Raw genomic sequence first — 26,665 nt, 5'->3', positions numbered from 1 at the left:
AACTAGGAGAGTTTTGATGTCCTGGAGGACCACTTTGAGGACTGCATTCTGGGTACACAGAGGCCACTGGCATGGGCCTTGATTGGCTGCCATATTCTTCGTATCTGAACATGTGCAACTCCTTTTCGTGGGGCTATATTAATGATAAGGTGTACAGCAGTAATGACAAAACCATTGTTGAGCTGAAAACAGGCATTCAGGAGGTCAACAGCATTGATCTTCTGACACTTCAGCGTATCATGCACAATTCTAGTAGTCGTCTGCGCCACATTATTCCCAGTGATGGCAGGCATATCGAACATGTCATAACCTACATGTGAATATCTCTAGTGACGTTTACATGTTGAGTAAAGTGTGTGCACGCTTAGTGTGTAACTGATTCCCCCCCTGCTTCCCCCATATAGTTCAATAATTGTCACCCTGTAGAAATAGAGCTCAGCATCTAACTCTGTGTGTGTGTGTGTGTGTGTGTGTGTGTGTGTGTGTGTGTGTGTGTGTGTGAGAGAGAGAGAGAGAGAGAGAGAGAGAGAGAGAGAGAGAGAGCTAGCTAGCTAGCCAGCTGATGTCTACTGTCAATTATCTTTTGGAATTTTTCTTGTACGTACAAAATTTTGAAATCGGCAATGAAAAGGCTAGTTCACACACTGACACTAGGTTTCACTAAGTTTTGAAACAGCACTACTGGCCACTGTGCATGCACAGCATGAGGTTGCACAATTCACTGGCAAAACTAAAATGTAGAGTCGAATACAAAACCCCACTTAAAACATGAAAACATGATCTGTAATTTAAAGTCTGACAATTCTTCATGCACTAGAGGATCACTTACTCTATTAAGAAGAAATGTTAACTCTCCTGGTGACATTTTCTGACAGGTACAATAATTTCTTGGGTCTTACACAATAACTTCTTTCAGAAAGGTTTCTGAGCTGTTGCCCCCCCCCCCCCCCTTTTCTTTTCTTTTCTTTTTTTTTTTAAGTCATATAACAAATGTCCAGTTTGGAGAGTGCTCTTGTTCATAATATTGTCTACCACATTAGTTTCAAATTCATGCACAGGAATACTAAGTGTAACGAATATGATGGTTGGTGGATGCTTTTAAAAATGTAGTCTCTCAGCAAACTTTAATTTGATCGATTGGCGACTCCATGGAGTGCTGTGTGCATGACGACCATTTATGTTAAATTAAAAGGAAGGTCAGCGTTGACCGTAATATTGAAGGTTAATTGATAGCAAAATCGATTTTCAATCGCATAGTGATCATCTTCAGTGCTGTGGTGTACAAATTAAACTCATAGGCACTGGTATCAAGTTATTATCAGTAGCCAAAACTGAGAAACGATCGTTTTTGTGTTTGCATTGGAAGGATTTTGGTATATCTGCTGAGTGGAATTTCTTTGGTTGGCATGGAAAACCACTTCCCAGTGGAATTGGAGGGCCAGCTAGAAGATCGGTTGTTTTTGCTAGTTTGCAGTGGCCTTGTTGTCATAGTTTCTTTGATGCGTCAGTGTATATAGTTTAAAGAATTCTCTTTCAGGATATAGCAAGATAAAAATGATTAAAAAAGTATAGTTTAGATATGAGCCCCCAAAATTTTGCACCTAAATTTGCAGGTGCATATACATGTTGTATGGGCTAGTGGTGTACAGAAACAAATGCTTTTAAATGAAAGATCCTGACATTTTATGTTGATGGATAAATCCAGGCATCCAGGAGTTTGAGAACCTGGTTCATGAAACACATGAATGCCCTAATGCTCATACTTCTTCACGGAACAATTAATGGGATGAGAACTACAATCTAACAACTGTTGAAACAGATCCACAAAAATTTATAACATGGTAATAGTGTTTACTTAATGTTAAAAGAAAGCTGCTATTTACAAAAGGATTAGCAGAAGGCAAAAATTAATAAATAAAAGCCCAGAAAACTGCAATAACATTATTACCTAAATGTAACTAATTTAAACATTATGTAATAATGACATTCAAGAGATCTGAAACTTGAAAGCAGATATAATCATGCAAAGAAATTGTGCTCTAATGCTGTTTACACTATGGTTAATTTGTGAACAGGTGCCGGCTGCTGTGGTCGAGTGGTTCTAGGCGCTTCAGTCCGGAACCACGTGGCTGCTACGGTCGCAGGTTCGAATTCTGCCTCGGGCATGGATGTGTGTGATGTCCTTAGGTTAGTTAGATTTAGGTAGTTCTAAGTCTAGGGTATTGATGACCTCAGATGTTAAGTCCCATAGTGCTTGGAGCCATTTGAACCATTTTTGTGAACAGGTGATCAGCAGGCCACAATACCAGAAGATTGGTTATGTACATTTTGTGCATAGTGGTAAACATTTGAGATGGTTAGCAAAAGGAGTAGACAGATTACTTGAGTAGTACATTTTAAGTTCTCACCATAGATTCATAAATTTGTAATTGTGAAAGTTGGTTGTAATCAATTTCAGTTACAGTAACAATTTCGGTTACGCCGGTATTACACTATCAAATTTCTTTGTCAAAGATTTGATCAAAGATGTGATCAAATATTCCGTCAAATATATTTGACAAAGATCTTTGACGTAGCGCTAGAAGGGGTATTACACTGTCATCAAATTTTTCGTCGAAGTTCAAGATGGCTGACAACAACTTGTTATTAACCGCAGCAGTTGCACGTACCGCAATTGCATTGTGTGCACATGCGGAAAAGAAGTGGAGGAAAAAAAGGAACCATACATATGAGGTTGACAGTCTTAAATTCCTGGGATTACAACTTGATAATAAATTCAGTTGGGAGGAGCACACCATAGAACTGCAGAAACGCTTTAACAAATCTGTATTTGCAATTTGGGTGTTAATAGCAGACATAGGCCACATAAAAATGAAAAAGCTTGCATACTTTGCCTACTTTCATTCCATAATGACATATGGGATAATATTTTGGAGTAAATCTTCAAGTCAAACAAAAGTTTTCAGAGTCCAAAAACGTGTAATACGTATTATTTGTGGAGTAAATTCATGGACGTCCAGCAGAAACCTCTTCAAAGAACTGGGTATACTAACTACTGCCTCTCAGTATATTTACTCCTTAATGAAATTTGTCCTAAATAATATATCTCTTTTTCCAACAAACAACTCAGTTCATACATACAATACCAGGAACAAAAATGATCTGAACAAGGACTTAAAAGCACTTACCTTAGTTCAAAAATGGGTCCACTACTCAGGAACACTCATCTTCAATAATTTGCCAGCAAACATAAAAAATTTAGTTACAAATAAAGATCAGTTGAAAAGGAGCCTGAAAGACTTACTGGTGCCCAACTCATTCTACTCCATTGACGAAATTTTTAATAGAAACAAATGATGTATTTATTCATACTATTAGTATTCTTATTTCAGCTTTAAAAAACTGACATTTTCCACATCCACGAGGATCTCCTCAGCACGGGGCTACGGAACGAAAAACTAATCTAATCTGGGTGAAGCCGTGGGTTTTACGATGACACGATAAAAGCATTCAACAAAACTTGTTACGTGAGCTTACAGTGGATGACGTCAAGTCGTACATCAATTACTTAAGAATGGATGAGCATACATTTCTGTATGTGCTCAGTGAAGTGTATCCTCATATCACAAAGCACAATATTCACTTAAGAACTGCCCATCTTCAGAAGACAGGCTCACTGTAACACTCCGATTCCTTGCTACAGGAGAGGGCTATGTTACGTTAGGTTAGTTTAGGTCAGGTCAAGTCTCCAATCTTCTTAATCTATTTTTGTATTCAGGGTGCCTCACGTTCTAAAGTGCCTCATCAGCTTCATACATCTCTATTAATTTTGTAGTTGTCGGCACACACCAATTGTATTTACCGGCAATGTTTATAAAAACACTACGGACGACAGAACGCTACAGCGATGCTAGCGCTCCATGTGGTGACATGTCACATTGCAGTGAAGTGGGAACAGAAGACAAGCGATTTCTTTGATAAAATTTACAGCGAGGCCCTAGATTTGATCAAATATTGGACGACATTTGACAAAGTCCCTATTACACCATCAGAAATCTTTGACAAAGATATTGGACAAAGATATTGGACAAAGATATTGGACAAAGATATTGGACAAAGATATTGGACAAAGATATTGGACAAAGATATTGGACAAAGATATTGGACAAAGATATTGGACAAAGATATTGGACAAAGATATTGGACAAAGATATTGGACAAAGATATTTGATAGTGTAATACCGGCCTTAGAGGTGGCAGGCTGTAGGAGAGACATACATTGTGTAACAGTTGGGTTAGATGTAAATAAATGAATGAAAAGTTATTTTATTTTCAATATACGGTGGTAACAGCGTTCAAAATAATGAGACCATGTATCTGTAATTTATCATAATAAAAGCCTTGTGATGAAGACTAAATTGTGCTGAACTTGGTTTGAGGAGAAGTGATTTTCATCAAGGTGGACCCAAAAATCCCACATTGTTTCCTGTAGGTACAGACCAATCAGGAGAAGGGTATATGACTAAAAACAGGAAGTGATACACTACACTGCTGTCCAAACAATTGATGTCACATTTGAAGATAAAATCATGCTGACACATTTCAGTGTGTTCTATTTGGCACTTGTATATTGTGTGAAGTTTCATCACACATCAGAAAAATAAGTCAAATCTTCACTTTCGTAGTATGAGTAAGTGCAGTTGATGTTGGTCCTATTACACTTACTAAATTAACCAGGTATATGTTAATGATGTGGTCATTTAAATGGTGTCTTGCTAGTGGCAATGTTGTGGGAATTACTGAAATGCTTATTGTGTTATTTTAAGAATCATTCATTCTTATTTAAGAGAGAATAAAGCTAGCAAAGACATCATGAATGTTTTCAAGAGTTTAATTTGTTTCTTTTTCCTTTTTGTTTTACAGCTGCCGAAATAGGAACTTTATGTTGATGGGGTGAAAAGTCACCAGATCTATCAATATTATGTGAAAGATAAATGTAATTCCAGTGTTAGGATTTGTACTCAAGTCTGTATTGTAGTCAGTTGCCTTAAAACAAGAGCTCTATAGCTCTTGTTGCATTTATCATATTAAAGTATTTTTTAAGATAGCATACAAGTTTGTAAAAAATTCTTGTAATTCACAATTTGTGTGTGTGTGTAAAATATTTAGATAACATAATTATGCCATATACAGGCTCATTAATGAAAGGAAAGAAAGCTTATAGATATACCAGTATGAATTACTTGGATTGTAAGATTGCTAGAAAAAATGCCTTCAAGCAAAATGTAGGAACTTTCAGACTTATTTAAGTGTCCTTTTGTGCAGAGGCAGTTAATGAATAGTAGAGTTTGTCTTCTGCAAAGCAAATGTCCCTTTAACCTCTCTGGTCTTTTGGGCATTCTGACTATATTAACTAAAAAGCAGAATGTGATGAAACTTCCATCTTGCTGTCATTTTAATGTATGCATTCTTAATAATGTAATGTGTTTCTGAAAACACTTTCAATAAGATGATCTGTATGTTGTTTGAGAACGACATAGTCAACTTAAATTGTTCCTTTACCAGAGGACCAAACTGTGTTAAAGAGAGACGTTCAAAATCTTCCATTTTCAATAAACACCATAGTTTTAATAATAGTTTTTCAAAGTTATACTATTTAAAGAGTGGATTCTTTGCACAGCAATAACTACTTATAAGACTAAGAGGATAAGCCTGTGTTGCTTCACTAGTACAATAATTGTAAGTAGATTATTATTCAAACATTTTAAATTGCAGATTCATGTAAAAGCACATTTTGTAGCTAGATCTTCATTTCTGTATTGATTAGTTCTGTCTTCATGAGACTGCATTTTCCTGAAGTGTCAAATTTTGTGAGAAGTAATGTCACAAATCTTTCTGCCTTATATGTAAGCTTGTTAATTCATAACTGTTATTCGATATAGTGTTCAGTAAAACTTGGATGTGCTCCAGAATCTGTAAATTAACTGTTTCCATAATAGTCTTTAGTGTTGTTGTAATACCCATTTTTTGACATCGAATATTTTTATCTAACTTCTTAAAAATTTGTCTTACAACTACAGAGACATTATTTTTTATTAAAATTTCATCATGATTTATTTGGACAGTAAAATATGTTAATAACTTTATAAGCAATACTGTGATAGTGTATGTTTGTGTTGAAATGTTTGAGTTCGTGGGAAATAATAAACGATGTTATGCTTCTGCCTGTTTGGGAATATGTTGTCAGTCTCATATTTTGCAGGCAGACTTAAGTGCTGTAGTTACCTGATTGACAGTTTATTAGGCACACAATTTTATGTGAAACTTTTGTAAATCTTCGATAAGAAAAGGAATATGAAAGTTCTTCTTAAACACCAATATATACTAGAGAATCGGCTAAGCATCAAGCAGTGGTATTATTGCTTGCCATATAATTTAGGCAGTTGCCATATAATTTAGGCAGTTGCCATATAATTTAGGCAGTTGCCATATAATTTAGGCAGTTGCCATATAATTTAGGCAGTTGCCATATAATTTAGGCAGTTGCCATATAATTTAGGCAGTTGCCATATAATTTAGGCAGTTGCCATATAAATAAAATTTGTGGAATACCATATTATGTACTTACATACACAAGTACTGTATTTTTATTCAAACAAAAAGTGAACAGGTATGTAAAATGAGCTCCAGCTGGAAAGCTGGTTATTGATCTTTACTTTTAAAAAATTCTGGATTGCTATTTGGAAGTGCTGTCCCCCATGTGTGGTTCTTGCACACTGCTAGACAAGATTGATTTAACAAACCTTTGTACCGTATGAAAACTAAGAAGGCTACTTAAAGAAACATTAAACTAAAATTTGAGATAACCTGAAGTAAGTCTGGGAATTAGTGTTTAAGCTATCCCTGTAGTCCCCCCCCTCCCTCCCTCCCTCCCTCCATCACCAGAAAAAAAAGAAAAGGGAAAAAAAATTACTGCCTAACCTTTCCTTCTTCCCCATCTGCACTACAGTGTATGTGTGAGCGTGCGCATGCATGCACACGCATTTGAGATCATCTGTAAAGAAGTACAGCATTTTTAAAGTGGGGCATTGGGTAGTGCCAAGTCAGTAGGCTTTAGTATGGAAGAAGGGCATTTAAATCTATGACATTGCTATATTTTTAGTGCATACGGGGAGTATTCCTTTTAATTGCAAGTTATAATTTATTTAAAAAGCTGCATTTGAAAACATTTGCTTAGAGCTAGTTGAATAGACATGTAATTGACTTTATCAACAATAAAGTCATGTTAATAACTATATAATTTATACCTACGCATTCCAGTTAAAAACATTGAAAACAGATATGTATGTATAGTATAGTTTAATGAGAAATTATTTTCTAATTATGGCTGTTTCATCAAGCACTGTTTTAAGTTGCCATTAAATTATTGGCGGATGAAAAGTTTTATTTACTTCAAAAGTTTTTTCAGTAGTGTTAGTTTTAAATGTATTTATTTATTTTTACAAGTTAGCAGATAAATTAATAAAAGACACAGTTAAAGTGGTTGTTAAATTTCCATGTATTTCACATCCTGAATCCTCTTTCGTGTTTGTAATGTCTGGATGCCTAAAAATTTCTCATCTTGGCCATGTTTCTGACAAATCTGCCAATCATGGGTCTTAAGGGTATGCCATGTTCTCATTCAGTTTGTGGTGAGTATGAATACATGAAGAGGAAGCGTGCACGAGCCACACCTTTTCACTTGAAGGCAATTTTGGAAGAAAAAGACATTATTGTTACCAAATGAAATACATCACAGTAGGAGTTGAAACGTACAGTGCAATGCTATCCCATTATATCGTTGTTGTTGTTGATGTTGTTATTGTTGCTGCTGTTGTTGTTGTTGGTAATTTAGACCAAATCTCCTTAAGTGTTTAACTGATGTGGCCTGTCAAAGAAGAAATGTTGATTTTCCTATTAATTAATTATTTTTGTTAATGTATTGAACAGATTTTGCAAAAGAAATTAAATGTTATAAAACTGACCCAGCATAATTTTCTCAGACATTTTGTTGCCTTGTGTTGTTAGTGCAATAGTAATGTTACAATGTATGTATTTTCCTTAATGTATTATAAAGCATTGTAGGCTATAGATAATATAGTGATGTTGACATATTGATATATATAGCTTCTTCAGATAGAGCAAATTCATATTTTCATATTTGCTTTCATGTGACCAAACACACACTTCTCATTATCATGAGAGTTTTAATGCAAACTAACAATTGCTAATGTGTAAGAAATACATTGAAACTTAGAAATACGGGTCATTTGGAACTAGTGGGCACATAGTGTAAATTCAATAAATTTTTAATGCATTTTTACAACATTTTCTTGTACTGTTGCTGTGTTCGATTTTTACATAAATATTGCCTAGTACAAATTTGATTTCAAAAAAGTGTCTTAAGATTTTAAAAGATTGGAAAGGTGGAAGACATGATCAGTTTCATTTTTACATAGTTATGAATGTCATTTTTGTCTTTTTCTATCTAATACATTTCATTGATGCTGTTTTGTTGAATGCAGCCTTTGTAAGTGATGCAAAGGATTCCTTACCTAACACACTTGATCTTTCTGCATGTAACAGCATTCATCTTTTTCTCTCCCAAAAATGCAGTCATCTCTTTTCAGCAAGATAGTGTTCTTGAGTGCCTCACTTGTAAGGCTGAAAGTTAAAGATTTACAAAATTAATGTATGGTAGAAAAAAAGTTTCATAGGTATATGTGATTCAGTACATTTGTCCAGTTTTAGTTCTCTCTCTCTCTCTCTCTCTCTCTCTCTCTCTCTCTCTCTCTCTCTCTCTGTGTGTGTGTGTGTGTGTGTGTGTGTGTGTGTGTGTGTGTGTGTGTGTGTGTGTGTGTCGTAATGTTGAATGTTTGCTGTAGTTTCTCTCGTCTCTCTTAAATCTTGAAATATTTCAGATAAAAATTTTAGTTAATTGTACTGATAAGTGTATTAAAGCTTCTAAAATATTGGAACTTCTTAATTGGGAAGGTACTGAAATTGACTCTAAATATTGTTGAGGTCAATAACAATGTGCTAAAAATCCATGAAACTAAAATGGTTTCATCTGACAGGTGGAAAGACAGAGTAAGAAAAAAGATTTCCCTTCCCTTTTCTTACTTGCTTAACTCTTTCCTTCCTTTCTTACTTCCTCCTTGCTTATTCTTCAGAGTCATCAAATGGCCAATGCTCATTTGAGCAGTAATGTGTGATGACAGAATTGACACTTTTGTTATCATGATGTACTAAATCAAATGTTGTGATATTGCTGTGTAAAAGAAATTTGAGGATTAAGGCCACCTGTGTGTTAATATTACTGTTGTTATTGTTGTTATTTTTATTAGTAATATTGAGATGGACAAATGTAAAAAGAAAATAAGTACTCAGAGTTCTGTGTACTGTAACTGTGCATTTAATTTAAAAAAGGACCATTAGAATTGTTTTTCCAGCTTCTCCCCCCCGCCCCCCCCCCCCCCCCTCCTCCCTTCCCTCCCTTTACAGTTACACAAATGTAATGTATCTTGCTATTTTGTTCCTGAAAAAGTTCTGTCATTGAAAATACCAGCATTTAAACTGTGTCATTTTTAAACTAATGACAGAATCTTTCTAGTGTTCTGAAACATATTGTTTATATGTGAAACAATATTTTTAGGATGAAAGGATGTTGTCCATTTTTTATCTTGTAGTGTTACAGTTGTTCTGAGAAAGTGAAAAGTAATATAAGTGCCTGAAATTTGATTTTGTAATAGGGGAAATTACATACCACATTGCCCTTTGACCCAGAAAAGTTGCTGTACATCTTACCACCTTAGGATGCTTTCCTATTTCTCATTTTCGACAAAGCACCTTCATTGAAGCAAGTCACTTAATTCCATTGTAATAGTACCAGTAGCTATACTAGTAATGATAGTTAATGCACATTAAGAAAGAATGGCAAATTAAAATATCCTTTAGGAAATGCCACTAAACTTGTATAATTAAAACATTATCAGATAAACATAATTTATGATGCCCGTAAATAAATCACCTTCTGCTTAGTATGTTGACAATGTTTGTTGAGGATAAATAGTATAATTACATAACAGCAGTTTAGAAACACTATAGAATGTAACTTCAGTCTCTAGTCACATAATTGCAGTTTATGATGGCATAATAAACTTGTTTCCTGTTCCTTTGATATTAACTGAATAAATTAATTTTGCCAGATGGTTGGTGTTATCTATTCATCCCATGAGATTTCCTACTTAGTCCATTTTGTCTGTCTTCACAGGAAAATAAAATTTTAACACAGAAATAATATTCAAAGAACATATGATAACAATTTGTGTGGGGTTTCAGATTGGATAAATTTGATACACGTCTATATGCGTTTACTTCTTGAGTGAATTTTAAATTGAAAATACTGTTCTTTTGGTTTGTTTTTGCAGTATTGTAAACAACTGGAAATGTGTTTTCAAATGCAGGAAAAACATGTTTAAGAATGTTAGGAAAAGGGCAGAGTGCTACTCACTGTAAAAGATGACATTTACTACCCTAAAATGTCTGGGAGGAATGTAGGGCTAAGCAATAAGCAGAGAAATACTTCTCCCAATACTTAGTTTGTACAGGGACTGATTGGGATTTGTTGTTGGCCACAAAGCTCTTATTCTTTGCGGAGAACTTGGAAGACAAGTTTAGGGAAGTGGCAGCCAAAAACTTGGGTCAATTTTGATCAAAACAGCATTCCATGCCCAGTCACAGGTGCTGCTTACTTGCAACAAGGTGTGTAACACATTAGTGACTGTCTCTCCCCATAATAGTCTAAATATGGTTCAGGAAATCATTTTCCACTGAGACCTGCTCTTGCAATGTAGTGATGAACTACATGCCAACTTGGATCAGTGGGGTGTGCTTTTTGTCCGTCTTGTACATAGGGGGCTGGACAATAGGGTCCCTAGTGATGGCTTCATCTTGGCCCTTGAGGGCGATACATTGCTTGAAAAGGTCAAGCTGGAGATAAACCGATGCAATGTGAAACAATATGCCCCCCCCCCCCCCTGCAATGCAGTGCTTCAGATGTTTGAAATTCAGGCACATGTCAAAATTCCCATTGCAATGCTAGTCCCATCTGTAGAGATTGTGGACAAGCACCACATATCCCCCCCCCCCCCCTCCTCCAATCTGTGTCAAGTGTGGGAAGTACCATCTTTCCTGCTCACCAGATTGCACCATTTTCCAGAGAGAAGAAAATACAGTACTCTGGACAAACTGACCTACCAAGAGGCCAAGAAGGAATACGAGCAGTTGCACCCAGCATGTACGAGTGTGTTTTCAAAAGTTCTCAGAACAGAATAGCAAAAAATTACATCAGTGATGTTTTTTTATTTATTCAATGTAGTCTCCTTGTAGATTAATTCATGTGGTCCAAGAATGTTCCAGGGCATTGATCCCATCTCGAAAATTCGTTTCCTCCAGCAAAATATTTGTTAACTCTGGCTATCAGGTCTTCGTTTGAAGTGAATCTTCACCCACCAAGAAAAATTTTCAGTTTTGGGAAGAGATGGAAGTCTGACAGCCATATCAGGTGAATAAGGCCAGTGTGGCAACAATTCATAACTTGGTTCATGTAATTTTTCCATAGTGCCAGCACATCTTTTTAATCCAGCACTGACCTCTCGTGGTGATTCCGAGAACTTTGCAGACCACCATTGTATAACAGTATCGTATGCTACAGCTATGATGACATTGCTACCTTTGCCAACAATACTCCCGCCTGTTACACCTCCTACCATGGGCACTCAGGGCTATTCAACCATGCCTGCCTGCCTGATGGTTGGGGGCTCACCTGTGTTGTTGCTCCTCCCACACCTACTTTGGGATTCTTGGCTTCCCACTCACTGGGGAAATTGGTTCCAACCTCCCAGCTGGAGACAAATCGCCTTTCTCTTACCAGTAAAAGTGTCCCTCAGAACACTTCCTTCCAAGGTTTGTCAGTCTACAACTGGACACCAGCCACTGGTTGAAGGAGTCACAGGGTGGTGGTCGCAGGGCTTTGCAGTCATCATCTTTACCTGGAACTGATTCAGAAAAGCCGTCGCAGTCATCCATATCCTCTAATGAGAGGAGAGATAAGTAGAAGTCCTCCAAGGAGGAGATTCTGGTGGCCCCACACTACCAGATCCAGCCTCTTTCAGTCCAGGTGGAGATTCCGATAGCCCCTGGGGCTCTGGGTCACACAACACAATGGAACCTGGAACCTATGTGTATTGCTAGTATAACCCCTCAACCAGTGGCAACCGGTAACACTACGGCATTACCTGCCTCCTCGGTCCCTTCACGCCATCACAATATGTGGACATTATTCTCCAATGGAATTGTAGCAGTTTTTTTTTCCACTACCTTGGACCCCCCTGCGGATCCAGGGGGGTAAGAATAGGCCCAAGGTATTCCTGCCTGTCGTAAGAGGCGACTAAAATGAGTGTGTCATGTTTCAGCCTTTATATAATGGTCCCCTGTAGGGTTCGACCTCCATTCTTAAAATTTTTTCTGAAAAGCGAGGCAACTGGGGATAGGCGCCTTACATGGTGCATTGTGTCCATCGTGCCTGGAGATCTGTAACCTGCTTTCCCATTGTCATATTGCAGTCCCACTCATTCTTCACCTCTTGGGAGAGGACACCTTCCTGGGTGCATTTTCCACTATGCACTATGCAGCGTCGCCTTCTGCGCTGATGATGACCATAGACTTGTTTGCACCTGTATTCCAGCACAGTAGCCAGTCCGTTGTGTTGGGGCTGCCATATGCCCTGTTGGTTGTAGCCCCCTGACAACACAGGGATCTCTCTGCTGATGCCTGAGCCGCTAACTCTCCAAATATGCCAAGGAGTAGATGCCTGTCACCCTGGGGCATAGGGACTCCCGGCAATGGCCATCCTGCCAGGTGGCCTTTGCTGCAAGTGGGTGGTGCCCGTGGGGAGGGCCCCTGGTCTGAGTGGGTTGCATCAGGGCATATGACGTGTGATAGTGTACCACATCATCACTTACTGGTGATCAAACACCAGCAGTCTGCAAGCGTTCGAGGGCTCGGTACAATGCAAGGAAGTAACCACCAGGCTAAGGGTAGCAGCGAACCTTATTCACCCCAGTACCTCGTATGTACAAGAACTGATGGAGACTTCCTTGTTTCAATGAAGCCACAGTTTAAGAGCATTTAGAGGACAACTTTGGGAAGGTTGAGGGCTTGTCCAAAATGCACTCTGGGTCAGTCTTGATAAAAACAGCTTCCTCTGCCCAGTCACAGGCTTTACTCACTTGTAACAAGTTGGAGGGTGTTTCTGTTACCGCCACACAAGGTAAGAGCTTAAATATGGTCCAGGGTATTATATTCCACAACGACCTTCTTTTGCAGTCTGATGACTAGTTGCGCGCCAGTTTGGAGCGGCAAGGTGTTCATTTCGTGCAGTGCGTCCATCGGGGTCCGAGGGATAATCAGCGTGCCACCAGTGCCTTCATCTAGGCCTTCGAAGGTCATACCCTACCCGAGAAGGTCAAGGTGATGGTCTGCTGTGATGTCAAGCCATATATCCCTCCCCCAATGCAATGCTTTAAGTGCTGGAAGTTTGGCCATAAGGCATAAGTCTTCCCGCTGTACTTCCAGCATCAAATGTCGAGATTGTGGAAGTCCATCACATCCCAATACTCCATGTAGCTCACCTCCCACCTGTGTCAACCGCAGAGAGCATCATTCACTTTGCTTTACAGACTGCAGAATTTTACAGAAAGAGAGGAAAATCATGGAATACAAGACCTTGCACCACCTGACCTACACTGAGGCTAAGAGGAAATTTGAGCACCTGCATCCTGTGGCTATGACCTCCTCCTACACTGCCACTGCAAGAACAGTTGTAGCCACATCAGTTCCGCGAATTCCAGTCGGCTCTCAGAGCCAGAAGGCTACACATGCCCTCTTGATGGTGGGGGGCAATTCTGCCCTGTTGCCCTGCACCACCTACCTCGGGAGCATTGTCCCCCAACCATCGGGTACACCAGTCCCAACTTCCCAGCTGGAGAAGCATAAGTCATCTTTGGCTCATCACGCCAGGTAGGGATCCCTTGGGTCACTCCATTCCCAGGTTTCTGCTAGTGGGAAAGATGGTGCCCATCAGTGGCTGAAGTGCCCAAAAGCAGCTGGTCTTAGGGCTTCATAATCCTCCTCAGTCCTGGAGACTGAATTAGTCAAGTCCTCCCAGCGAGAGAAACCCAAGGAGCAGTGAGAAAAGTCCAAAAAGAAGATCCCCAAGACCAAGGAAATTACTGTGGTACCCACACCACCGCTACCTACAAGCTCTGCATCTGGGGAAGAGGTGGATATTCTGGCGTCCGCTGAGGGCATAGATTATAGACTGCTCAGGCAATAAGTTGGTGGCAGCAGGTGATCCTGAGGCGTAAACTGCCTCATTGGATGTTCCATGCCTTCCAAGTCTCACGATGTCATCCTCCAGTGGAATTGCGGCGGTTTTTTCCACCACCTGGCTGAGTTACATCAACTGTTAAGCTTTACACCTGCTTTCTGCATTGCCCTCCAGGAAACATGGTTCCCAGAAATACAGACCCCTACCCTCCGCAGCTATAAGGGATATGGCAGGAACCATAGCGACTATAATCGAGTGTCAGGTGGAGTTTGCGTTTGTATCCTCAACTCAGTCTGTAGTGAAATTGTGCCCCTTCAAATCCCTCTTGAAGCTGTGGCTGTCAGAATAAGGACGACGCAGGAAATAACTGTCTGCAACGTATATCTTCCTTCAGATTATGCAGTACCCCTGAATGCATTGGCTGCATTGATTGATCAACTCCCTAAACCTTTACTACTTTCGGGAGATTTTAACGCTCATAACCCCTTGTGGTGGCACCGTGCTTACTGGCAAAGGCAGAGATGTCGAAACTTCACTGTCTCAGTTCGATCTGTCCTCTTAAATACTGGGGCGGCCACACATTTCAGTGTGGCTCATAGTAGTTACTCGGCCATTGATTTATCAATTTGCAGCCCAGGACTTCTCCCATCTATCCACTGGAGAGTACATGATGACCTGTATGGTAGTGACCACTTCCCCATCTTCCTGTCACTGCTCCGGCATCAGGCCCACAGACGCCTGCCCAGATGGGCTTTAAACAAGGCGGACTGGGAAACTTTCACCTCTGCGGTCACCGTTGCTTCTCCCTCACATGGTAACATCGATGTGATGGTTGAGCTGGTGACTACAACAATCGTGAATGCGGCGGAAAGCGTGATCCCTCGCTCTTTATGGTGCCCTCGGCGAAAGGCAGTCCCTTGGTGGTTGCTGGAAGTCGCTGAGGCAATGAAGGAGTGTCAGCAAGCACTTCAGCGGCATAAGCAGCACCCTTCCCTGGAGCACCTCATGGCCTTTAAGCGGCTTCATGCCCATGTTTGCCAGCTTATCAAAAGACGGAAGTAGGAGTGTTGGGAGAGAGACGTCTCGACCATCGGATGCCATAAGTCACCTTCCCAAGTATGGACAAAGATCAGACGTCTTTTTGGGTACCAGACCCCAACAGATGGCCCTGGCGTTAACATCAATGGCGTGGTGTCTGTTGACACAAATGCAATTGCTGAGCAATTTGTTGAGCACTATGCTCGAGCCTCAGCGTTGGAGAACTATCCCCCAGCTTTTTGCACCCTCAAACAGCGGATGGAAAGGAAAGTCCTCTCTTTCGCTACACGCCACAGTGAGCCCTTTAACGCCCCATTTACAGAGTGGGAGCTCCTTAGTGCCCTTGCACATTGCCCTGACACAACTCCTGGGCCAGATCGGATCCACGGTCAGATGATTAAACAACTCTTGTCTGAATAGAAGCGATACCTCCTCTTCATCTTCAACGGAATCTGGTGCCATGGCGTCTTTCCATCGCAATGGCGGGAGAGCACCATCATTCCAGTGCTTAAACCCGATAAAAACCCGCTTGATGGGGATAGTTATCGACCCATCAGTCTCGCCAACATTCTTTGTAAGCTGCTGGAACACATGGTGTGTCGGCAGTTGGGCTGGGTCCTGGAGTCACGTGGCCTACTGGCTCCATGTCAGGGCAGCTTCTGCCAGGGTCGCTCTGCCACTGATAATCTTGTGTCCCTCGAGTCTGCCATCCGAACAGCCTTTTCCAGATGCCAACACCTGGCTGCCGTCTTTTTTGATTTAGGAATAGCATATGACACCACCATTGTGACTTCATATCCTTACCACATTATATGAGTGGGGTGTCCGATGCCCGCTCCTGATTTTTATCGACAATTTCCTGTCGCTTCGTACTTTATGTGTCCAAGTTGGTGCCTCCCATAGTTCATCCCATATCCAGGGGAATGGTGTCTCTCAGGGCTCCGTATTGAGTGTGTCTGTTTTTAGTGGCCGTCAATGGTCTAGCAGTAGCTGTAGAGCCATCCGTCTAACCGTCTCTGTATGCAGATGACTTCTGCATTTTGTACTGCTCCACCAGTACTGGTGTTGCTGAGTGGCGCCTACAGGGAGTCATCCACAAGCCGCAGTCACTGGCCCTGGCCCACGGTTTCCAGTTTTTGGCCCCAAAGTCGTGTGTTATGCACTTCTGTTGGTGTCGTACCATTCATCCGGAACCCGAACTTTACCTTAATGACGATCCACTCACTGTAGTGGAGACATATCGATTCTTAGGACTGGTTTTCGACGCCCGATTGGCTTGGCTTCCTCACCTCCGTAAGCTTATGTGGAAGTGCTGTCAGCACCTCAATGCCGTCCACTGCCTGAGCAACACCAATCCCACAATGACTATGGGAGTCTGGTTTATGGTTTGGCAGCACCCTCAGCATTGCATTTACTCGACCCAGTGCACCACTGCCTCGCAACAGCAGCTTTTAGGGCGAGTCCGGTGACCAGCGTCCTGGTGGATGCCGGAGTCCCTCCATTGCAGGTTAGGCATGTGCAATTGCTCTCCATTTACGTTACATATGTTCGTAGTTCTCCTGTACATCTGAATTACCGTCTCCTTTTCCTGCTCACAGCGGTTCATCTCATGCATCGGCAGCCCAAGTCAGGGCTTCCAATTGCAGTTCATGTGCGATCCCTTCTCTCCGAACTGAAGTCCTTGCCTTTACCACCTATACTTGAGGTTCGTTCATGAACACCTCTATGGTGTACACCTAGGCCATGGCTTCGTGTGGACCTTTCACATGGCCCTCAGCACTCAGTTAACCCTGCGACTCTCTGTTGTCACTTTTTCTCGATTCTCGACATGTACCGGGGCCATGAAGTGGTTTACACTGATGGCTCGATGTCTGATGGTCATGTTGGCTTTTCCTGTGTTCATGGAGGACATATAGAACAGCAATCCTTGCCAGATGGCTGCAGTGTTTTCACTGCAGAGCTGGTGGCCATATCTCATGCTCTTGAGCACATCTGCTTGTGCCCAGGCGAGTCCTGTGTGCTGACTTCTTGAGCAGCCTACAAGCTATCGACCAGTGCTACCCTCATCACCCTTTGGTAGCAACCATCAAGAAGTCCATCTATGCCCTGGAATGGTCAAGTCATTCAGTGGTGTGTTTGTCTGGGTCCCAGGTAACGTCGGAATCCCAGGCAATGAACTTGACAACAGCTGGCCAAACAGGATACGCAGAAACCACTTATGGAGATTGGCTTCCCTGAAACTGACCTGCGTTCGGTATTATGCCGCAAGGTTTTGTGGCTTTGGGAGACGGAATGGCATAATCTCAGTATGCACAACAAGCGGTATGCCATTAAGGAAACTACGAATGTGTGGAAAACCTCTGTGTGTGCCTCTCGCAGGGACTCTGTGGTCTCTTTTGGCTCTGCATTGGCCATACGTGACTGACACATGGTTACCTCCTCCATTGTGAGGACCCACCTTGGCGTCGCTGTGGCTCATGAATGACAGTCGTCCATCTCCTGCTGGACTGCCCACTTTTAGCCACTCTGCAGTGGACGTTTAACCTTCCCAGCACCCTACCTCTAGTGTTGAGAGACAGTGCCTCAATAGCAACTTTAGTTTTACATTTTATTCGTGATGGTGAGTTTTATCATTTGCTCCAAGTTTTAGCACATGACCTTTGTCCCTGTGTGTCCTCCACCCTAGTGCTTTCAGGGTGGGGGTTTCAATGTGTTGCGTAGTGGCTGGATTTTCCTTTTTATCCTCATGGTCAGCCAGCCATGATAACCTGCTTTCTTGTTTTAACCTCTTCTATCTGTTTCTTGCGTCTTTGTGGTTTTCTTGTCCCCCTTTGTCCATTTGAGTGTTCAGTCATTCTTGTGGTTTTTCCTTTAATTCTGTTTTGTGTTGTCTCATTGTCTTATTCTCACCCTTGTGCCATTGTTCCCTTCAGAACAAGGGACCGATGACCTCTTAGTTTGGTCCCTTCTCCCCCTCTTTTAAACCAACCACTACCCTGCTGAGCTAAGGCGTATTTTAAGCACTTCCCCTGCCTTCTGTATTGCCTTTCATTAGACTTGGTTTCAAGCAACATGGATCCCAACCCTTTGTGGATGCTGGAGATGATATAAGAATCGTGCTACATATGACAGTGTGTTCGGTGGAGTTTGCACATATGTTCTGGACACACTATGTAGTGAATTTGTGCCTCTTAATACACCTTCTGAAGTTGTGACTGTTCAGGTAAAGGCATTTCAGGATATTACCGTTTGCAGTGTTTACCTCCTTGCTGATGGTGAAGTGTCTCAGAACGTATTGTTTGCATTTGTTTCTCAGACCCCCCCCCAAATCACCTTTCCTAGTCTTGGGTGACTTCGACACCCATAACCGTTTGTGGGGTGGAACCACGATCACTGCCCACAATAAAGACCTGCAAGTTTCTGGCCCAACTTGAACTTTGCCTCTTGAATACTAGTACACCCATACACTTCATTGTCACACACAGAATATTCTCAGCCATTGAACATTCCATTTGCAGCCCTTGTTTTCTCCCATCCATCCACTGTAGTGTCCAAAATGAACTGTGTGATGGTAACCAGTTCTCAATCTTCTTGTCCCTCCCTCATTGTCATTACCCTTGGATGGCTGCCCATATGGGCTCTCAACGGTATTAACTGGGGTGCTTTCATCTCTGCTGTCACACTAAGCTCCCTGTCGCATGGAGATATTGATGAGACAGGCAAGAATACAAATACAGCCATTCTTTCAGGATCTCATTCAGTGCTCCTCTGTTCCTTGAGGCCACCCCCCCCCCCCCCCCCCCCCCCCGATGGAATAGAAGACAGTTCCTTGGTGGTCATCAAAAATCACAGAAGCCATTAGAGATCGTAGGCGGGCTCTCAAATGCCATAAGTGATACTCCTCAATGGAGCACCTCATTACCTTCGGCTCCATGCCTGGGTCTGCCATGTAATAAAACAACGGAAACAAGATTGCTGGGAAAGGTAAGTTTCAGCCTTCAGGCCACGTACCTCTCCCTTGCACATATGGGCAAAGATCAGATGTTTCTACAGATACCAGACACCTGCAGGTGTACCAGGCAGTACTTCAAATTGTGCTGTCTACCTTCACGCCATCGCCAAACATGTCACTCTGCATCATGCTTGAGCCTCTGTGTCTGAGAATTATCAATCTGCCTTTCGTTTCCTAAAACAGCAGGTGGAGCAAAAGTAATTACCTGCTACTGGACGCGACTAGGAGCCATATAATGCTCCATTCAGTGAATAGGAATTCGTCAGTGTCCTAGGCCACTGCCCTGATACAGCCCTAGGACTCGACCACGTCCACAACCAAATGTTCAAGCAGCTAATGGTGGATTCTGAGGGTCATATCCTTGCCGTCTTTAACCACATCTGCAGTTAGGGCGAATTCCCATTGCAATGGCAGGAAAGGACCGTTATCCCATTACTGAAACAGGATGAGCATCCTCTAGAGATGGGCAGTTATTGCCCAGTTAGCCTCACCAGAGTTCTCTGTAAGTAGCTTGAAGGTGTGGAAAGCCAATGGCTTTGTTGACTCCTTGAGTCTCTGAGCTTCTGAATCCTCCCCAGGATGGTTTCTGCCAAGGACATTCCACTACCAATATCTGGTTCACCAAGAATCTGCCATCTGAACAGCTTTTGCCCAACATCACCACCTTATAGCCGTCTTCTTTGACCTACAAAACGATTATGATACCACATTCTCACTACCTTTCATGAATGGTGTGTCCAGGGTCCGCTCCCAGTTTTTATGCAGAAGTTCTTGTCGCACCATACTTCCCAAGTTGGAGTTGGTGCTTCCCACAGTGCACCTTATAGCCAAGAGAATGGGGTCATGCAGGGCTCTGTAATGATTGTCGCCCTCTTTCTAGTATTGATCAGTGGTCTAACAGCACCTGTCAGTTTCTCAAATCACCGTCCTTGTATGCTGACGACTTTTGCCTCTACTATTGCTCCTCTAGTGCGGGAGTTGCTGAATATCGACTGCAAGGCGCAGGCATGGTCCCTCACCAATGGCTTCCGGTTTTCAACCACCAAGACTCACATCGTGCACTTCTGTTGACATACTGTTCACCCACAACCAGAACTTTACCTCGATAAGCAACTACCCAATGTGGTGGAGACTTATTGCTTTTTAGAACTGGTCTTCGATGATTGGTTGAAGTGGATTTCCCATCTTTGCCGGTTTAAGCGAAAGTGCTGGCTGTACCTTAATACACTCCACAGCCTGAGGAACACCAGCTAGGGTGCCGATCGCACTACCATTCTGCAGCTTTACAAAGCCCTGATAGAATCCCATCTTGATAATAGGAATCCAGCATACAGTTTGGCATCACCCTGAGTATTGTGGATACTGAATCTGATACACTTATGTGGGGTTTGACTTGTAACAAGAGCCTTTTGAACTAGCCCTGTGAATAGCTTACTTGTGGACGCTGGGGTCCTTCCATTGCAGATCAGGTGCCAACATAGCTTGTCAATCACACTATACACGTCTGCAGTTCCCCTAAGCATCCGAATTACTGTCTCCTTGTTCCAAACATGGAAATCCATCTCCCACAATGGCTGCCCAGATCAGGGATTATGATTGCACTCCACATCTGGTTCGTCCTCTCTGAACTCCAGGTGTTCCCTCTACCACCGCTCCTCTGGTCCCACTCACGTGTATGTTCATGGTTCATCCCTTGGCCACAGCTTTGTCTTGACCTATCACAATGCCCAAAAGACTCAGTTCGTCCTGAGGCCCTCTGCCGCTAGTTTTTCTCCACCCTTGGTGCATCCCAGCATTCAGAAGTAGTCTACACTGATGGCTCAGTGGCTACTGATCACGCAGGCTTCGCTTATGTTTCATACAGGACACACTGAACTGTGCTCCTTGCCAGATGGCTGTAGTGTTTTCACTGCAGAGTTGTTAGCCATCTCTCATGCTCTTGCTCATATCTGTTTCTGCACCGGTGAGTCTTCTCATTTACAGTGACTCCTTGATCATTCTGCAAACTCTCCACCATTGTTACCCTGTCATCCCTTGGTCATTGCTATCCAGGATTCCCTGTATGCTCTTGAACAATGTGGACGCTCAGTGACCTTTGTCTCAACCCCAGGCCACATCAGGATCACAGGGAATGAACTCGCTGATAGCCCGGCTGAGCTGGCTACCAGTAAGTCAACTCTTGAGATCAGCATTCCGGAAACAGACATCTGATCGGTATTAAGCTGTGAAGTTTTAGAAATGTGGAATGCGGAATGGCTCACTCTGACTTCACCAGACTAAATATCGGTGATATAGGGGACTACAAATCCACGCAGGTCCTCCATGTAGGTCTCTCACAAGGACTCTATCATTCTTTGCTGAAGTGGCTTTGGCCATATTCAGCTGACTCATGCTCATCTCCTCCATCACAAGGACCCATGTCACTGTCATTATGGTTTCCATTTGATGGTGGTCCACATTTTGCTGACTTTCCCAACCTGGCCACCCTGTGGTGGATTCTGAATATCACTGACTTGCTATCCCTTGGGTTAGGAGATGATGCTTCAGTGGCTGACTTAGTTTTACATTTTATTCATGATGGGGCTTTTACCACTTTCTTTAAGGGAGCCCACTTAGCCTTACCAGCCCATTGAGTGGTTGGCAGAACACTCTGTTGCCTCCTCTGCCCAGACCAGGCTGCGGCTGTCTGCTCATGGTAGTTCAGCCTGGTCCTCATCCTACCTGCTGTTTTACTCTTTCTTCCTCCTTTCATGTGGTCTGTTCGACTTGTTCATTTTATGTTGTATCTGTGCTTCTCTTGCCCTGTTTGTGTTGCTAGTCTTTCCTTTGAAATTTCTGAATGGGATGCCTCTGGCAAGTGGTGGGGAGGGGGTTTGGTTGCTCCCTAGGTGGGCCACCTTGCCTGCCTTTTGTACTATGTCTCCCTTCTTTTTTGTCCCTTAGCTTGTCTTTGTTGACCTTTGATAGACATTGGGGTTTTTGTCCCTTGGGTTGTGCACAGTGGGCTATCTCAGATGTAGAGTCATGTAGACCCCTGTGTTCGAGAAAAAACGGACTGATGACCTAGTAGTTTGGTCCCAACCAACACAAGTAAGCATACCTCACACGAACATTACTGCTGTCTGGCAGCTCTGACTGAAATATGTTCCATGTATAACTTCCTGGCAGATTAAAACTGCGTACCAGACAGAGATTCGAACTCAGGGCCTTTGCCTTTTGTGTGCAAGTACTCTATCGACTGAGCTACCCAAGCACAACTAATGACTCATTCTTACAACTTTAAATCTGCCAGTACCTCGTCTCTTACCTTCCAAGCTTCACAGAAGCTCGTCTGCAAACCTTGCAGAACTAGCACTCTTGGAAGAAAGGATATTGTGGTGACATGGCTTAGCCACAGCCTGGGGGATGTTTCCAGAATGAGATTTTCAGCCGGCCGGAGTGGCCGTGCGGTTCTAGGCGCTACAGTCTGGAACTGCGCGACCGCTACAGTCGCAGGTTCGAATCCTGCCTCGGGCATGGATGTGTGTGATGTCTTTAGGTTAGTTAGGTTTAAGTAGTTCTAAGTTCTAGGGGACTGATGACCTCAGAAGTTAAGTCCCATAGTGCTCAGAGCCATTTTTTTTTTTTGAGATTTTCACTCTGCAGTGGAGTGTGCTCTGATATGAAACTTCCTGGCAGATTAAAACTGTGTGCGGGCCCGAGACTCGAACTCAGGGCCTTTGTCTTTCGTGGGCAAGTGCTCTACCACTTGTTTCGTCTTTATACGTTCAATGCTGAGTACTATGAACCTCTGACACACTATTTTCAATAGTTTACTTTCATTTTTAACAATACCCATCTAAAAATTGTTACACCCTCACAGCAAGAGACTTAAGCCGCAAAGCACACTGAATGTGTAAAGGACAAACTGAATGTAATTGCCTTCAGATAGGCATAAGCCAAAATCCAGTAGTATTTAAAATAAACTGCACTGAATTTTTACTGGTAGTTGATTTTCATCATTCCATTAAAGGAAGTTGCAGAGCAGCTATTAAAGTCAAGATGGTGTATACACAGTGCAAGTAGGCAGTACTCTAAAATATTTATATTGGGTACCTATTAGAGAGACTCACTTTTACAAGGCAATCTGAACAACCATTCTGGACTTCAAACAGTGCTAATCCAGCTACATGTAGTGAGAGAAAATTGAATTTCCTCACAATTTAACACATGAAGCATCCCCAACTCTCTTGTGGTTCCCTTTTTATGTACTCCATGTCGACGTCTGCTCGTAGATATGTATCGTCGGTAGGTTTTCTGGCTTTACTGCCCGACATGACAGCGACGACTCTCCGATGTCACGTCGGGAAGTAAAGCCGGAAAACCTACCGACGATACATACATTATGTTAAAAAGGGTTTATATGTTAAGATCAATGGACGACTTAGAGGAGAATTGGAGCGATAGGAATGTGGATCAGAATGCTCAAGGTGGGGATTCTGTAAGTGTTGGATCAGTAGAACGTGTGAATGATAATGCAAGGGAGGTAGAATCTGTAGATCGCGTTACTGCAATCCAGCTCCCAGTTCATAGCCACACACCGTCCTCTGGCATCCCAACGAGAGGGCCTCAGCAGCTTCCTATCGTGACTACAAAGACTAGCTGACAAAGAGCACAGTAAAAACCTTCTACAAATGTGCAATATTTTTCAAAGGTGCGCTATTGACCCTCTCCACCTCCTTGAAATATGACTCCCCCCATTCTAGAAATCCCCTGCCCACTGCAGCCCTTCTCTGCACTGCCATCTTGGTTGAGTCCACAGGCCGAAGAAGGCACCGCGGACGCTCCTGAGCTCACGAAACGGCCGAATCTGCAGTTGTACCACAATTCTCTCCCACACAACGGCCTTCCAGTAGCTTGTAGCTCTCAATGCCGCCAAAACTACGGCACTCTGTTGTCACAGATCCTGTCAGTTTATGATGATTGATTGAAATTACATCGGCCAACCCATGCCGCGGCCTGCAGGAGCATCGCCACCACCTGATTTAGGATTTTTTTATGGTTTCATCTACAGATAAGACAAGGCAAGCTGCTTCACATGCAGCTGTTAATGTGTTAATCCTGACAACAGCAGGCTCCCAGACTCATGCTTCAAAGTTATCACTGATGTCTTCATTGTTGATGTCCACACCATACCAGCAATAACCTTGTGCATGTTTCTGGCGCAGTTTGTTGAGAATGTTAGTTGCATCAAATCCAGCATTATCACACAACTGTCTAGGTATAACCTCCAGAGCCTTTGCAATAGCACCAATCAGCAATTGTTCTTTTCCAGAAATAGTACATGAGTAGTCACGTAACGGTCGACTCAGTTCCATCTCGATTGCACCACCACTTGCAACTACAGAATCATTCTATATTGTACGCTGGACTATCATAATGGCATCAGGAATGGATCTTTCAGTCTCTTCCATGAACTGTTCTGCACCACTCCTCAGTACAATTATACAAGTCTTTGCATTGGGGCAACCAGTAAAAATGTTAAATCTTTCACCACCTACTTGTCTTTCTTCAAAATACTCGCAGCTGCCAAGAACTGAATCTTTCAAGTCATGAGCAGTTGTCATTACGGAACCTCCACAAACCTTCATTGTATGTTTCAGATCCTCTTCCGGGACCGGTCCAGCACAAAACATGTCTCTGTCAGCAAAGCACTGCTTTGCAACATCACCAGTGGGTAGCTTAGACAGTACTACCTTTGCTCCACTTTTGTGTATTAAATCCAACTTTTCATACAATATTTTCCATTCAGCGTCCACCACCTTCTGATATTCCCGTACATTATCCACTCTGATTTCAGCATTGTCCCTTTCAGCTTTGAGCTCCAGTTCAATATTAAGCAGAGCAATTTTGGGGTTTGAATACTTCTTTGGCTACATTTCAAAACCAGCATATGAAAATGTTTTCTTGAAAGCAACGCGTGCTACCAACAGCGAATCTTCCAATGCACCTCCTGTCACCTTCTTGATCCCAATCGTATTGAGCGGTAAAAGCTCATCCAGAAGTAAAACAGCATCAACGACCATTTTTGAGAAGAATCCTTTTTGGTGGCTTATTAGCTTTGAACTTAGGGCTGTCGCTGCACATTTCTCTAGCAATGAACAATGTTCAGCTATATTTTTCTTGTCAATCTTTACAGCTAGGGAATTGATTTTATCAACTGCCAGTTGTATAGCTTTACGAAAAGCTTTTATTATAATTCGTGGATGTACACCTTCTTCTACGAATGGTTTAATCTGTTTCAAAAATTCACCAGCCAGCAAAACTGCACTTGTTGTTCCATCGCCTACCTCAGCGTCCTGTGACTTCGCTATGTCAACAAGTGTCTTTGCTGCAGGATGAACTAAAAAAAATGGTTCAAATGGCTCCTAGCACTATGGGACTTAACTTCTGAGGTCATCAGTCCCCTAGAACTTAGAACTACTTAAACCTAACTAACCTAAGGACATCAAACACACCCATGCCCGAGGCAGGATTCGAACCTGCGACCGTAGCGGTCGCGCGATTCCAGACTGTAGCGCCTAGAACCGCCGGGATGAACAACATCCAGTAATTTCATAATGGTAACACCGTCATTTGAGATGGTGGACTTTCCATTTTTGTCTACTATTAACTTATCCATTTCCTTTGGACCAAGTGTTGTTCTGACTGCATCCACAACACTACTGCAAGCAAAATGTTTTATGTTGGGAAATAGTTTCATATTTCGTTCATATGCTCCAGTTTCTCAAGCATGAGATCGAAGAGTAGTAGCACGAGATTTTTATATAAATTTGGAATCATCATATTCTTCCATATAATTTGTGTGATGTTCCCGTTTCTTTTCTTTCCTTGTTCTAACAAAATATCTTGTCATCACTAATCCTGTAACTATTTCTGTCATTGTCAAAACTTATCCTCTGGTTAATTTCACTAACCCTGCCAGAATTATCAGCTTAGTTATCCCGTGTTTATTCTCCAGTTAGGCGTTATTGCGTAGACATACAACGCGTTTTCCGCGCTATTCCGAGAATATACCTTAAGCAGCTGCTAACCGGGGACTGTACAACTGACCCTTGGTAGTGTAGCGATCTGGCAAAAGTTTTCTGTCAGAATTAAATTTTCTTGGATACACCGAGAAGATTATATAATCTTTCTTGTTATTT

General features: G+C 42.3%; 1 protein-coding gene and 1 pseudogene across 1 annotated transcript in view; one reads left to right on the top strand and one right to left on the bottom strand.

Annotated features, from left to right (window-relative positions):
• LOC124721315 (protein ROP) overlaps nt 1-9,045 on the top strand; it is a 103,144-nt gene extending 94,099 nt beyond the window's left edge. Inside the window, 1 exon segment of the mRNA XM_047246227.1 lies at nt 4,924-9,045. The gene's annotated coding sequence lies outside the window, so the exon portion shown is untranslated.
• A 15,408-nt stretch (nt 9,046-24,453) lies between these two features.
• Nucleotides 24,454-26,196, bottom strand: LOC124722689 (annotated as a pseudogene).
• Between the last annotated feature and the right edge of the window lie 469 nt (nt 26,197-26,665).

Source organism: Schistocerca piceifrons, chromosome X (genome assembly GCF_021461385.2).
Source record: "Schistocerca piceifrons isolate TAMUIC-IGC-003096 chromosome X, iqSchPice1.1, whole genome shotgun sequence".
In the NCBI taxonomy this organism is placed as follows: domain Eukaryota; kingdom Metazoa; phylum Arthropoda; class Insecta; order Orthoptera; family Acrididae; genus Schistocerca; species Schistocerca piceifrons.
Note: the sequence above shows the minus strand (reverse complement) of the source record. Positions and strands in the feature narration are given on the sequence as shown.